A 12209-nucleotide genomic window follows, 5' to 3' on the forward strand; every position below is an offset into this window, starting at 1 on the left:
TGGTTACTTCCCTGTGGGGATGTAAACCACCCTGTTTGAAGTTTTTTAGCTAAGCAACAATGTGAAGATGTATTTTCAGAGTTTCTATCAGTAAGTTTTAGTGTAGAGCAGTGGGAATTGTCCACTGAACCTATTTGTAGTGATGGAAATGCCAGACAGGGATGCTGTCTCAATAAAGCCATAGCTGGGCAAAAACTTTGTCCATTTGGCTGGAAGAGAGAACAGGGATGCTGTTTCTCTTGAGTTGGAGCCGGGCAGGGATGCTGTCCTATGAGCTCCACACTAGGGCAGGGATGCTGTCCTAAGTGTTGTGAGGCAGTGCAGGGTTTCTGCACTAAAGTTTCTCTGGGAGGGTTGGAGGGATGCTCCATGTTAACTAAAATGGTGTTCTTTTTGTCACCAATGTTAGTTATCCCACAGAGAGGTACTTCTACCTCAGGGAGTCCAGCGTTGCCAGCTGATGATTCCCTTGGAACAGGTGCCACCCCAGGAGAGGTTTCTCCCACCACAGGAATGGTATCCTGAATGGTAGGGTGGTTAGGGGATACTGTGATACCCTTTTTACCTGTTGATGGAGAGGGATCCTGAGTTTTCAGGCCTTCTCTCCTTTGCTTTTTCATTTCAGTAGAAATGAGAGGGAACAATTCCTCAGGGATGCCCAGCATGGCTGCATGGGCATAAAACTCTACATCAGCCCAACCTGAGGCCTCTAGGTCATTACCTAAGAGACAGTCTACAGGCAAGCTAGGTGATACCACCACCTGCTTAGGGCCAGTAACTCCACCCCAACTAAACTGAATTATAGCTAAGGGAAGAAACTTAGTGGAGTTATGGACATCAATAATCTTATACTGTTGTCCAATGATGTGTTGATCAGGGTGCACTAGGTTTTCAGTCACCAAAGTGAAACTGGCACCTGTGTCCCTGTAGGCCAAGGCCTCAACATCATTTATTGAAACTGTCTGCCTGTACTTATCCATTGTAAGGGGACAAGCAGCCAGTGTGGCAAGGCCAATGCCACTAGGTGTGACAGAAACTGTCTTGGGACTGATTACATCAGTTTCCACTATCGACCCATAAGTGAACCCAACTACACCCTTTGCTTGACTGTTGCCAGCAGTCCCACCACTAGTACCACTACTGCTAGGGGCACTAGAGCTTGATGTATTAGTGGTGGTAGGCTCAGGGGGTTTACCTGGACAGGACTTATCCCCTGGCCTATGGCCTCTATTTTTACACACAAAGCACCAAGGCTTTTTAATGTGTGCAGGTTGGGAAGAAGAGGAAGAATTAGTTTTATCCCCACCCTCTGAAGAGTGTTTAAGATTTGAAGTGGGATCTTTGGTTTTACCCTTATCCCCATGCTTATCTTGAGATTTTTCACCATCTTTCTTCTTATTGCCATCTTTGTCACCCCCTGTATGAACTTTTCTGTTCACCCTTGTTCTGACCCATTTGTCTGCCTTCTTTCCCAATTCTTGGGGAGAGGTCAGATCAGAGTCTACCAGGTACTGGTGCAACAAATCAGACACACAATTATTAAGTATATGCTCTCTCAGGATTGTGTTATACAGGCTTTCATAATCAGTAACTTTACTGCCATGTAACCACCCCTCCAAGGCCTTCACTGAATGGTCAATGAAATCAACCCAGTCTTGTGAAGACTCCTTTTTGGTCTCTCTGAACTTTATCCTGTACTGTTCAGTGGTTAAGCCATAACCATCCAGGAGTGCATTCTTAAGAACTGTAAAATTATTGGCATCACTTTCTTTCACAGTAAGGAGTCTATCCATACCCTTTCCACTAAATGATAGCCATAGGATAGCAGCCCACTGCTTTTGAGGGACATCCTGTACAGCACAGGCCCTCTCAAGTGCAGCAAACCACTTGTTAATGTCATCCCCCTCCTTATAAGGGGGAACTATCTTGTGCAGATTCCTGGAATCATGCTCTTTTGCAGGATGACTATGGGGAATACTGCTGCTGCCACCATGGGTATCTAAACCCAACTTCTGTCTTTCCTTCTCTAATTCTAAAGACTGTCTATCCAAATCCAGCTGTTGCTTCTTGAGCTTCAGTCTGGTTTGTTCCACTCTCAATCTATTGAGCTCCCTTTCTAACAATCTGTCATCAGGGTGGGTGGGAGGGACATTTCTAGATACAGAGGTATGATGGGAATGAACAGAAGGAGACCTGTCCCTTACAGAGGGCACCCTAACAGCTTGGCTAACAGTATAATGTGAGAGCACACCATCAGTATGGTGTGATTCAACCTCTGTACCAACTATGCTAGACTGTCTAGTAATGGGCAGGCTGAGAAGTTTCTTTCCTGAATCTTTTCCTGGGGGAGTCCCTGGATCAGATTGAGAACCATTAGCTACTTTTTCACCAGATTGGGCACTTATGGCCTTATCCTGTACTCTAAGCATGTTAATTAACAGTTCTAAGGAAGGATTCTTCCCTACACTCAAACCTCTCTCTATGCAGAGACTCCTTGCTCCTTTCCAGCTAAGGTGATCATATGCAAGTTTGGACAGTTCAACATTTTGGCCTGTGCCAGACATTTTTAGAGAGAGTTAAAGTGATAGAAAAAGAGAAAAAAGTTTTCAGAACTTTTTGGAAAGACAGAAAAAACTTTTTAAACTTTTAAGAACTTTTTGAAAGTTTAGAAGTACTTTTCAGCACTTAGAAAAGAGTGAAAAGAGGAAATGCAAAACTTTTTGGCTATGTGTATATACACTGACCTTGTTTTGTATATTTTTCTCTTATGAAAAGTACAATGACAAGAGTGGTAAGTAGTCTCAAGCACTTATCCCACCACTGCACAACCAATGTAGGAGGCTGGACTGGCTTGTAGTGAGTACCAAGGGGTACTTGCACCTTGCACCAGGCCCAGTTATCCCTTATTAGTGTATAGGGTGTCTAGCAGCTTAGGCTGATAGATAATGGTAGCTTAGCAGAGCAGCTTAGGCTGAACTAGGAGACGTGTGAAGCTACTACAGTACCACTTAGTGTCATATGCACAATATCATAAGAAAACACAATACACAGTTATACTAAAAATAAAGGTACTTTATTTTTATGACAATATGCCAAAGTATCTTAGAGTGTACCCTCAGTGAGAGGATAGGAAATATACACAAGATATATATACACAATAGCAAAAATATGCAGTATAGTCTTAGAAAACAGTGCAAACAATGTATAGTTACAATAGGATGCAATGGGGAAACATAGAGATGGGGGCAACACAAACCATATACTCCAAAAGTGGAATGCGAACCACGAATGGACCCCAAACCTATGTGACCTTGTAGAGGGTCGCTGGGACTATTAGAAAATAGTGAGAGTTAGAAAAATAACCCTCCCCAAGACCCTGAAAAGTGAGTGCAAAGTGCACTAAAGTTCCCCTAAGGACAAAAGAGTCGTGTTAGAGGAATAATGCAGGAAAGACACAAACCAGCAATGCAACAACTGTGGATTTCCAATCTAGGGTACCTGTGGAACAAGGGGACCAAGTCCAAAAGTCACAAGCAAGTCGGAGATGGGCAGATGCCCAGGAAATGCCAGCTGCGGGTGCAAAGAAGCTTCGACTGGGCAGAAGAAGCTGAGGTTTCTGCAGGAACGAAAAGGGCTAGAGACTTCCCCTTTGGTGGACGGATCCCTCTCGCCTTGGAGAGTCGTGCAGAAGTGTTTTCCCGCCGGAAGGACGCCAACAAGCCTTGATACACGCAAATCGTGCGTTTGGCGTTTTTGGACGCTGCTGGGGCCCAGGAGGGACCAGGAGGTCGCAATTTAGACCTGCAGAGAGAGGGGACGTCGAGCAAGACAAAGAGCCCTCACTAAAGCAGGTAGCACCCGGAGAAGTGCCAGAAACAGGCACTACGAGGATGCGTGAAACGGTGCTCGCCGAAGTTGCACAAAGGAGTCCCACGTCGCCGGAGACCAACTTAGAAAGTCGTGCAATGCAGGTTAGAGTGCTGTGGACCCAGGCTTGGCTGTGCACGAAGGATTTCCGCCGGAAGTGCACAGGGGCCGGAGTAGCCGCAAAGTCACGGTTCCCAGCAATGCAGCCCAGCGAGGTGAGGCAAGGACTTACCTCCACCAAACTTGGGCTGAAGAGTCACTGGACTGTGGGGGTCACTTGGACAGAGTCGCTGGATTCGAGGGACCTCGCTCGTCGTGCTGAGAGGAGACCCAAGGGACCGGTAATGCAGCTTTTTGGTGCCTGCGGTTGCAGGGGGAAGATTCCGTCGACCCACGGGAGATTTCTTCGGAGCTTCTGGTGCAGAGAGGAGGCAGGCTACCCCCACAGCATGCACAAGCAGGAAAACAGTCGAGAAGGCGGCAGGATCAGCGTTACAGAGTTGCAGTAGTCGTCTTTGCTACTATGTTGCAGGTTTGCAGGCTTCCAGCGCGGTCAGCGGTCGATTCCTTATCAGAAGGTGAAGAGGGAGATGCAGAGGAACTCGGCTGAGCTCATGCATTCATAATCTAAAGTTTCCCCAGAGACAGAGACCCTAAATAGCCAGAAAAGAGGGTTTGGCTACCTAGGAGAGAGGAAAGGCTACTAACACCTGAAGGAGCCTATCAGCAGGAGTCTCTGGCGTCACCTGGTGGCACTGGCCACTCAGAGCAGTCCAGTGTGCCAGCAGCACCTCTGTTTCCAAGATGGCAGAGGTCTGGAGCACACTGGAGGAGCTCTGGACACCTCCCAGGGGAGGTGCAGGTCAGGGGAGTGGTCACTCCCCTTTCCTTTGTCCAGTTTCGCGCCAGAGCAGGGGCTAAGGGGTCCCTGAACCGGTGTAGACTGGCTTATGCAGAATTGGGCACATCTGTGCCCAACAAAGCATTTCCAGAGGCTGGGGGAGGCTACTCCTCCCCTGCCTTCACACCATTTTCCAAAGGGAGAGGGTGTCACACCCTCTCTCAGAGGAAGTTCTTTGTTATGCCATCCTGGGCCAGGCCTGGCTGGACCCCAGGAGGGCAGCTGCCTGTCTGAGGGGTTGGCAGCAGCAGCAGCTGCAGTGAAACCCCAGGAAGGGCAGTCTGGCAGTACCAGGGTCTGTGCTACAGACCACTGGGATCATGGAATTGTACCAACAATGCCAGGATGGCATAGAGGGGGCAATTCCATGATCATAGACATGTTACATGGCCATATTCGGAGTTACCATGGTGAAGCTACACATAGGTAGTGACCTATATGTAGTGCACGCGTGTAATGGTGTCCCCGCACTCACAAAGTTCAGTGAATTGGCTCTGAACAATGTGGGGGCACCTTGGCTAGTGCCAGGGTGCCCTCACACTAAGTAACTTTGCACCTAACCTTTACCAGGTAAAGGTTAGACATATAGGTGACTTATATGTTACTTAAGTGCAGTGTAAAATGGCTGTGAAATAACGTGGACGTTATTTCACTCAGGCTGCGGTGGCAGGCCTGTGTAAGAATTGTCAGAGCTCCCTATGGGTGGCAAAAGAAATGCTGCAGCCCATAGGGATCTCCTGGAACCCCAATACCCTGGGTACCTCAGTACCATATACTAGGGAATTATAAGGGTGTTCCAGTAAGCCAATGTAAATTGGTAAAATTGGTCACTAGCCTGTTAGTGACAATTTGAAAGTAATGAGAGAGCATAACCACTGAGGTTCTGGTTAGCAGAGCCTCAGTGAGACAGTTAGGCACCACACAGGGAACACATACATGCACACCTATGAGCACTGGGGTTCTGTGTGACAGGGTCCCAGTGACACATACATATAGGCCACAACCTTATGAGCACTGGGGTCCTGACTAGCAGGATCCCAGTGACACATAACAAACATACTGAAAACATAGTGTTTTCACTATGAACACTGAGGCCTGGCTATCAGGATCCCAGTGAGACAGTGAAAACAGTGACAAACACCCTGACATACACTCACAAACAGGCCAAAAGTGGGGGTAACAAGGCTAGAAAGAGGCTACCTTCTCACACTGGGGCATGGTATTTGCCGCGCTCTATACAACCGCACACGGTACACCGACAGTTGCCAATTTACCGGAGGCGTTGAAGCAAATTCAAGATGAATATGGGGCTGCCCCGGCCCTAGATTTGGGGATGCAACTTATGGGTAATTTTGCCACAGTATCTTCAATCATTTTAAGTAACCTTAAAGGGGAAGCAGTCACACTTGCAGTGCGCATGCAGCTCTGTGACGTTCCGCAACAGGATCAGGAACGTGAGCGGCCTAAGATAATTGCAGAGACCTATTCTAGCGTTGGTCAAGACAGTTTAGGGGCAAGACCATCTAAACCACAATTTCAGGGTAAATCTAATAAAGATTTTCTAAAGCAAGCATCTGAGGGTAATAAGAAACGCTGGTATAAAAACAACAAACTCCTAAAAAAGAGAGGGGAGAATCTCCGCATATGGAGACCCCGCAAAACAGATATAATCTCAGAAATCGAGTTAATATAAAAACGCCTGACAGATATCAATATACTGATACACTCCAATCTTGTTCCTTTCAGGACTCATTGGAAAAACGAAATGAGAGATGTGGGAGATCAGAGCGAAGAACAGAGTACGTGAAACCGAGACAGGAATCACAACGCTCTTCTGAGGTTTCTGTTAAAAAGGAAGAGAAACCCGCCCAACAAAAACCCCAATTCAAAAAGAAAAAAGTGGCAGCAGTCACAGTCCGACATGCCACTCAGGAAGAGGGTCCTCTTGAAGAACAGGAAGTGGGCACTAGCGCTGCTAGACAGTGCAGCAGAGGTCACAATAGTTCGCCGGAGTCTTCTAGAGCATCTGGTGGTGAAATCAACTGATGACTTTCTACAAGTAGAAACTGCGGATATGCGTGTCTCCACGCCTGATAGGGTGTATAAAGTAACGCTGCAGTTAGAAGGAGACATTGAGCGCATAATAGACGCAATCTTATATGATGTTTTGTTGGCCGAACAAGATTGCCCACCTGAATTTGTCCATACCTGCCCATATGGGGAAGACGTGATTAAGCCTTCCTTCTCGCCCCTTGTTCCAGAGGAACTCGCTGAATCGTATGCCATTGATTGGGCTTTAGCACAGTCACCTGCGTTATATTGAAATCACATAGGATGGGATAAAGAATCCCCCTGCCACGTAATTCCAATTAAAAATGAACCTCAACCCCAACCTCAGTATCCAATAAAACATGAGGCAAAAGCACCTGTGAGAGAGATACTCACATAATTAGAGTACCAGGGCGTAATTGAACCCTGTGTCTCCCCAATGAATAATCCATTACTCCCAGTAGCTAAACCAGACCATTCATATAGAATACTCTTAGACAACAGACACTTAAACAGTCATACACGTACCCATGCTATACAAAACTCACATAGCACAGCACTAATGAACAATATAGTGGGTAAAAATTACAAAACAACACTGGACATTTCCAATGTTTTTTTCTGTCAGAATATAGTGCCTGACAGTAGAGACTTAACAAGTTTCAGCGCACTAGGCTCCCAGGAACAATTCTGTTGTTTACCTCAGGGGTATAAGAACAGTCCAGGACTGTTTGCAGCTCGTGTGACAGCAATTTTGCACGAGATTGATCCCGAAGCATTGTCCTATGTAGATGATATCTATCTTATGGATAATAAGTTGCTACAACATTTAAGACAGGTAGCTTGCATTGTTGTAGGATTAGCGGAATTTGGTTACAAATTCAACTTCAAAAAAACAAAAATTGCCTTCCTCGACGTCCTGTTTTTGGGATATGAGCTGTCAAGTGAAGGAAAGAGCCTAGCGCCACAATTCTTTGAGAAATGCGCACAGTTACAACCACCAAATATGATTAAAAAACTCCAATCTCTATTGGGTTTCCTAAATTTTGGCAGAGCTTACATTCTAGATTATGCTACACGTATAAAACCTTTATATGATCTGATACGTCCCGATTTTTCAAGTAAATTCTGGACAATTGAACATACACGCATTCTTCGAGATTTGCAAACAGACATGCTTGCAGCACAACACTTACACACGAGGGACAACAAAACACATTTGGTCATCAGAGTAATAGCTGGTACCATCGGTTTCACCTATGTGACATTTAATGAAGGTGAGACAGTACTGATTGCATACAAATCACACTTATATTCAGCGGCAGAACAACGCTTTGCTCCCACTGAGAAAATTCTCACTGCTGTACAGATGGCTGTCATTAAAGAACGGCCTCTTGCCCAAGGAAAACGCATTATTGTAATTTCTCCGATCCCAGCCCTAGAGGCTGTTACAAAAGCCAGCGTTCCAAACGCAAAAGCATTACATCCACGTTGGATACAATGGGCTACATCTTTGACAGCCACTGATGTAGACTACATTTTTGACCCGAAGTTACAAACTTGAGAATTTTTGCAGTACGAAATAGAATACCCAGTTCCAGCAAATACATTGCCTATTGAACAATATCATAGAGTCATGTATTCCGATGGCTCAGCACAACCTGCAATAGGCACAAAACACCAATATTCTGCTGCTTGCGCTGTTGTAAGCGGCTACATGGAGGGCAATACATTTTGGCTCCTACATACATTTACGCAAATCCTAGGGGATTGCACAGCACAGTTAGCAGAGCTAAAGGCTCTGGTGATGGCACTGGAAGACACAGATCCTGCACAGCCTACGCTGATTGTTTGTGATTCATATTATTGTGTCCAGTCTATTAATGAATATCTTCATTATTGGCGCCAGAATGGGTTCAGAGACTCCAAAGGCAACACCATTAAACACAGACTTCTGTTGGGGAAAGTAGCAGATCTGAAAGAGACGCTACCAAATGTCCATGTTGTACATACACTTGGACACCAGCGTGTTGGGATACACGTTGCTAGAAACACATAGGCTGATGAAGCCGCAAAGCCAGCAGTGGCTGTGGCCGCTGTAGCTGCAGTAACTTGTTCAAGTACGAAACCAGACGCAGACATATGGGCTGCTGTGAAAGCTACGGCTGATGGTACGCCCTATCCTAAAACATTTCTGGCTAAATATTCCTACAGAATGGGAGATCGCCTGAACGCTGAAGTTAGAATACCAGGTGTAGGCGTGAGGGACATTTCCAACAAAGACACAAGACCAGGGTTGATTAAAGCAGCACATGAGGGGGTGGCATCTGCCCATGCTGGAGTAGCGGCTACAATTTTAATCTTATAAGCGCGTTACTGGTGGCCAGGCCTCTACAAAGAGACCAAACAGTATGTCCTTTGCTGTGACATCTGTCAACAAATTAAAGTTTCTACTGCCAAATGCCCACCACTTGATTTCAAATAAACCATTACAATGTGTGTACTTGGACCATTGCTGTCCCCTGACACCGGATAGTGCATACAAATATATATTAGTCGCTGTTGACTCATGTTTCATATTTTTATGGGTGTGGCCACAACGCTCGGCTGACGCTCGGACTGTTATTAAAGATTTGCGAGTCTTTATCTGTACATATGCGGTTGCGGCTTTCCATTCGGACCAGGGCCCTGCTTTCACCTCAAGGATTCAGGGACACCATGGCTTCGTTGGGGGTCCAACTCCAGTGCTCATCTCCATTTCATTCCAAGGGAAATAGTGTTGTGGAGCGATTGAACTGTGATTTAAAGCAATCCTTAACAGGCAGAGTCTTAGGTACGGGTCGTAGTTGGCTTAACCACCTATATGGAGTCCAGAGAGCACTTAACAATCTGCCTAGAAGGTCCCTGGGGGATCATACTTCATGTGAGTGCCTGTTCGGAACTCAAATGTATGTTCCTGATCTTGATGGTCATGGAGTTGAGGCAGCATAAACCCTTTTGACATAAATGAATGTGTCACTGTTTTATAGGAATTGCAACAGTTCTGTGACGATAATTCTTATATCAGTGCTGCCTCTACAGGAATTAAGGATATGCCTGTAACACCTATCGACTGGATTCCTAGAGTTGGGGATCTTGTACGGAAAAAGTCGCTGTAAAAAATGAATTTGGCCCTTCCTATCAAGCACCAGTCCCAGTATTGGGAATACACGGTACCAGAACTGTAATTCTACCACCGTTGGCAGGTGCCAAAGAAAATCGTTTTGTCTCCATCGACAATGTCAAACTACACCATGTGGCTGATCCTGCACAGCAGGCCAAGAGGAACATCCAGTAGGCCCCGAATCACTCTCACTACTGGTCAAGAAGTCCCTCTACAGGTTATTTATACCAACGCCTCTCCGAGCTTGGGGAGGGTGGAAGATGATCTTGCATTGGTTCCACTAACATTGAATAATACAGAAACAATTGACCGAGTTGACTCAACTCCAACACAGACGGATGGTGCTATCTATTTTGTGCCACCACGAGAAATACCAACTCCACCACTGATCATGGTTCCAGCCTTTGCACGTACTGCTTCTGGATATTTTGCCAACTTCAATGATGACATCTCAGACTCATTCGCCTCTTCAACACCTGAATTTTCAAAAACACGGAAGCTAACAAACTGGCCAGAAAAACATATTTTATTCTTCCATGGAACTATCCATGGTTCTCTTTGACTGTCCTAGCTTTCCTAATTTGGATTGGTTGTGCTATCACCTTTTTCTTGTTAATACATGGTCATTTTCTCCCTGAAAAATCAACAGTTGGATTGGTGGAGGTGGTCTTAAAACCACATTTTTCATCACACAAGGCCTGAAGAGACTTATCATTTGTGAATATTTCCGCAGTACCAGTTCCTGATGGGATTGTTTGGGACAAAGTAATATTTGATATATATGGTCCCACAGAAGTAATTTAAATACCATATGTGTTCAAACTATCGATTAACGATATTATAATACCAGGCATTGTTTCTGATGATTGGGATGTGAAAACAATTGATTCTATGATGACTGAATTGCAGTATTACACTGTATTTGAAAACGAAGATGTTTATCAATCTAAAAAGAATTATGAGGATATGTTTTGCTATAATTATTATGGGCACCATTTCATACATAGTGCAAGCAGCTCCAAAACTGTTTTTAATTATACATAATGGGAACATTGTCTGGCTCCACCACTAGGGAGTTATAAAATATATTCTGAAAAGTTTACATATTTTTCTGGGCACAAAGTGAAAAATGCTGAGTCTTACTATTTTAAAATAAACCTACTAAAGATATACTTATGCTATTGACGAATACTAAATTTATATATTCGGAATCCTTTGTTTACCGGTTGTCTATCAAAGGCTATGAATTTTGGCTGAAATCGAATGATCTGAAGAGTGTATGGGGAACTAGACATTGGCAAATTAGGGGAAAGGAAGCTTTATTTAGAGCATGCCTTATACCTGTACAAATGATATTCTTAAATGAGACAGAACAACAAACAAGTTGTTTAGGCTTAGCCAAAATTAAGGAACTAAACATGACCAGTATACCTGCCCCTGCAAAGTTTTATAAATGGCAAAAATATACAAATGCAACTGAAGATCAGCTAGACGAATGGGTCCAGAATGGTACATTTAATGTTTCACTGACATGGGTGGTTATTGTGGCCGGTAGATACCAATGGGTGTCACCAGTGTTTTATCAACTCCTCTGGGGTTTTAGAACTAGTAGGCCAGACCCTCGCTATATATCATCAGAATATGCGGGTATAGTTACGACATGTAGTGTAGGGAAATTATGCCAGCAATGGTTACGAACTTCCTCACTAGATGCGGTTAGAGAACACCTCAGTCTCCTGTCCAATAACACTGACTTACAGGACTTCCTGTTAGGACCCAGCAAACACCATAGGAAGCGTTTCTTATATGAAGTATATAATGAAATTTGGAAGCTTTCACAACAAGAAGCAGCAGCCCAGGTAAGGCAAATAGATCAGGAAAATCTGAAAAAGGCATTAGCTGTTGTGGATAATGGGATTAATATATTGTCCGACCAGATATACACCTTAAATAACATAGTTTCTTCTGCCATAGACATTGTACAAACAGATATGTCTTCCTTATGTCATGGACAAAGTCAGCTAAGGTCCATTATGCAGTTGGGTTGGACACTTCAAACATTGAAGGCGGGTCTCGTTCCCAGGCAGAATGTCAGTGCGAGGAAGATATTTTCCTCCTTTAATTTAACGCAATATTAACAACTAATGGTTAAGAAAGAAGCGACTTATGTCATGCTTAATATTGAGGAATTAGAAAAGTTGCCTTTTACTATGGCTGAAATACCATCTG

Source organism: Pleurodeles waltl, unplaced genomic scaffold (genome assembly GCF_031143425.1).
Source record: "Pleurodeles waltl isolate 20211129_DDA unplaced genomic scaffold, aPleWal1.hap1.20221129 scaffold_39, whole genome shotgun sequence".
Lineage (NCBI taxonomy): Eukaryota > Metazoa > Chordata > Amphibia > Caudata > Salamandridae > Pleurodeles > Pleurodeles waltl.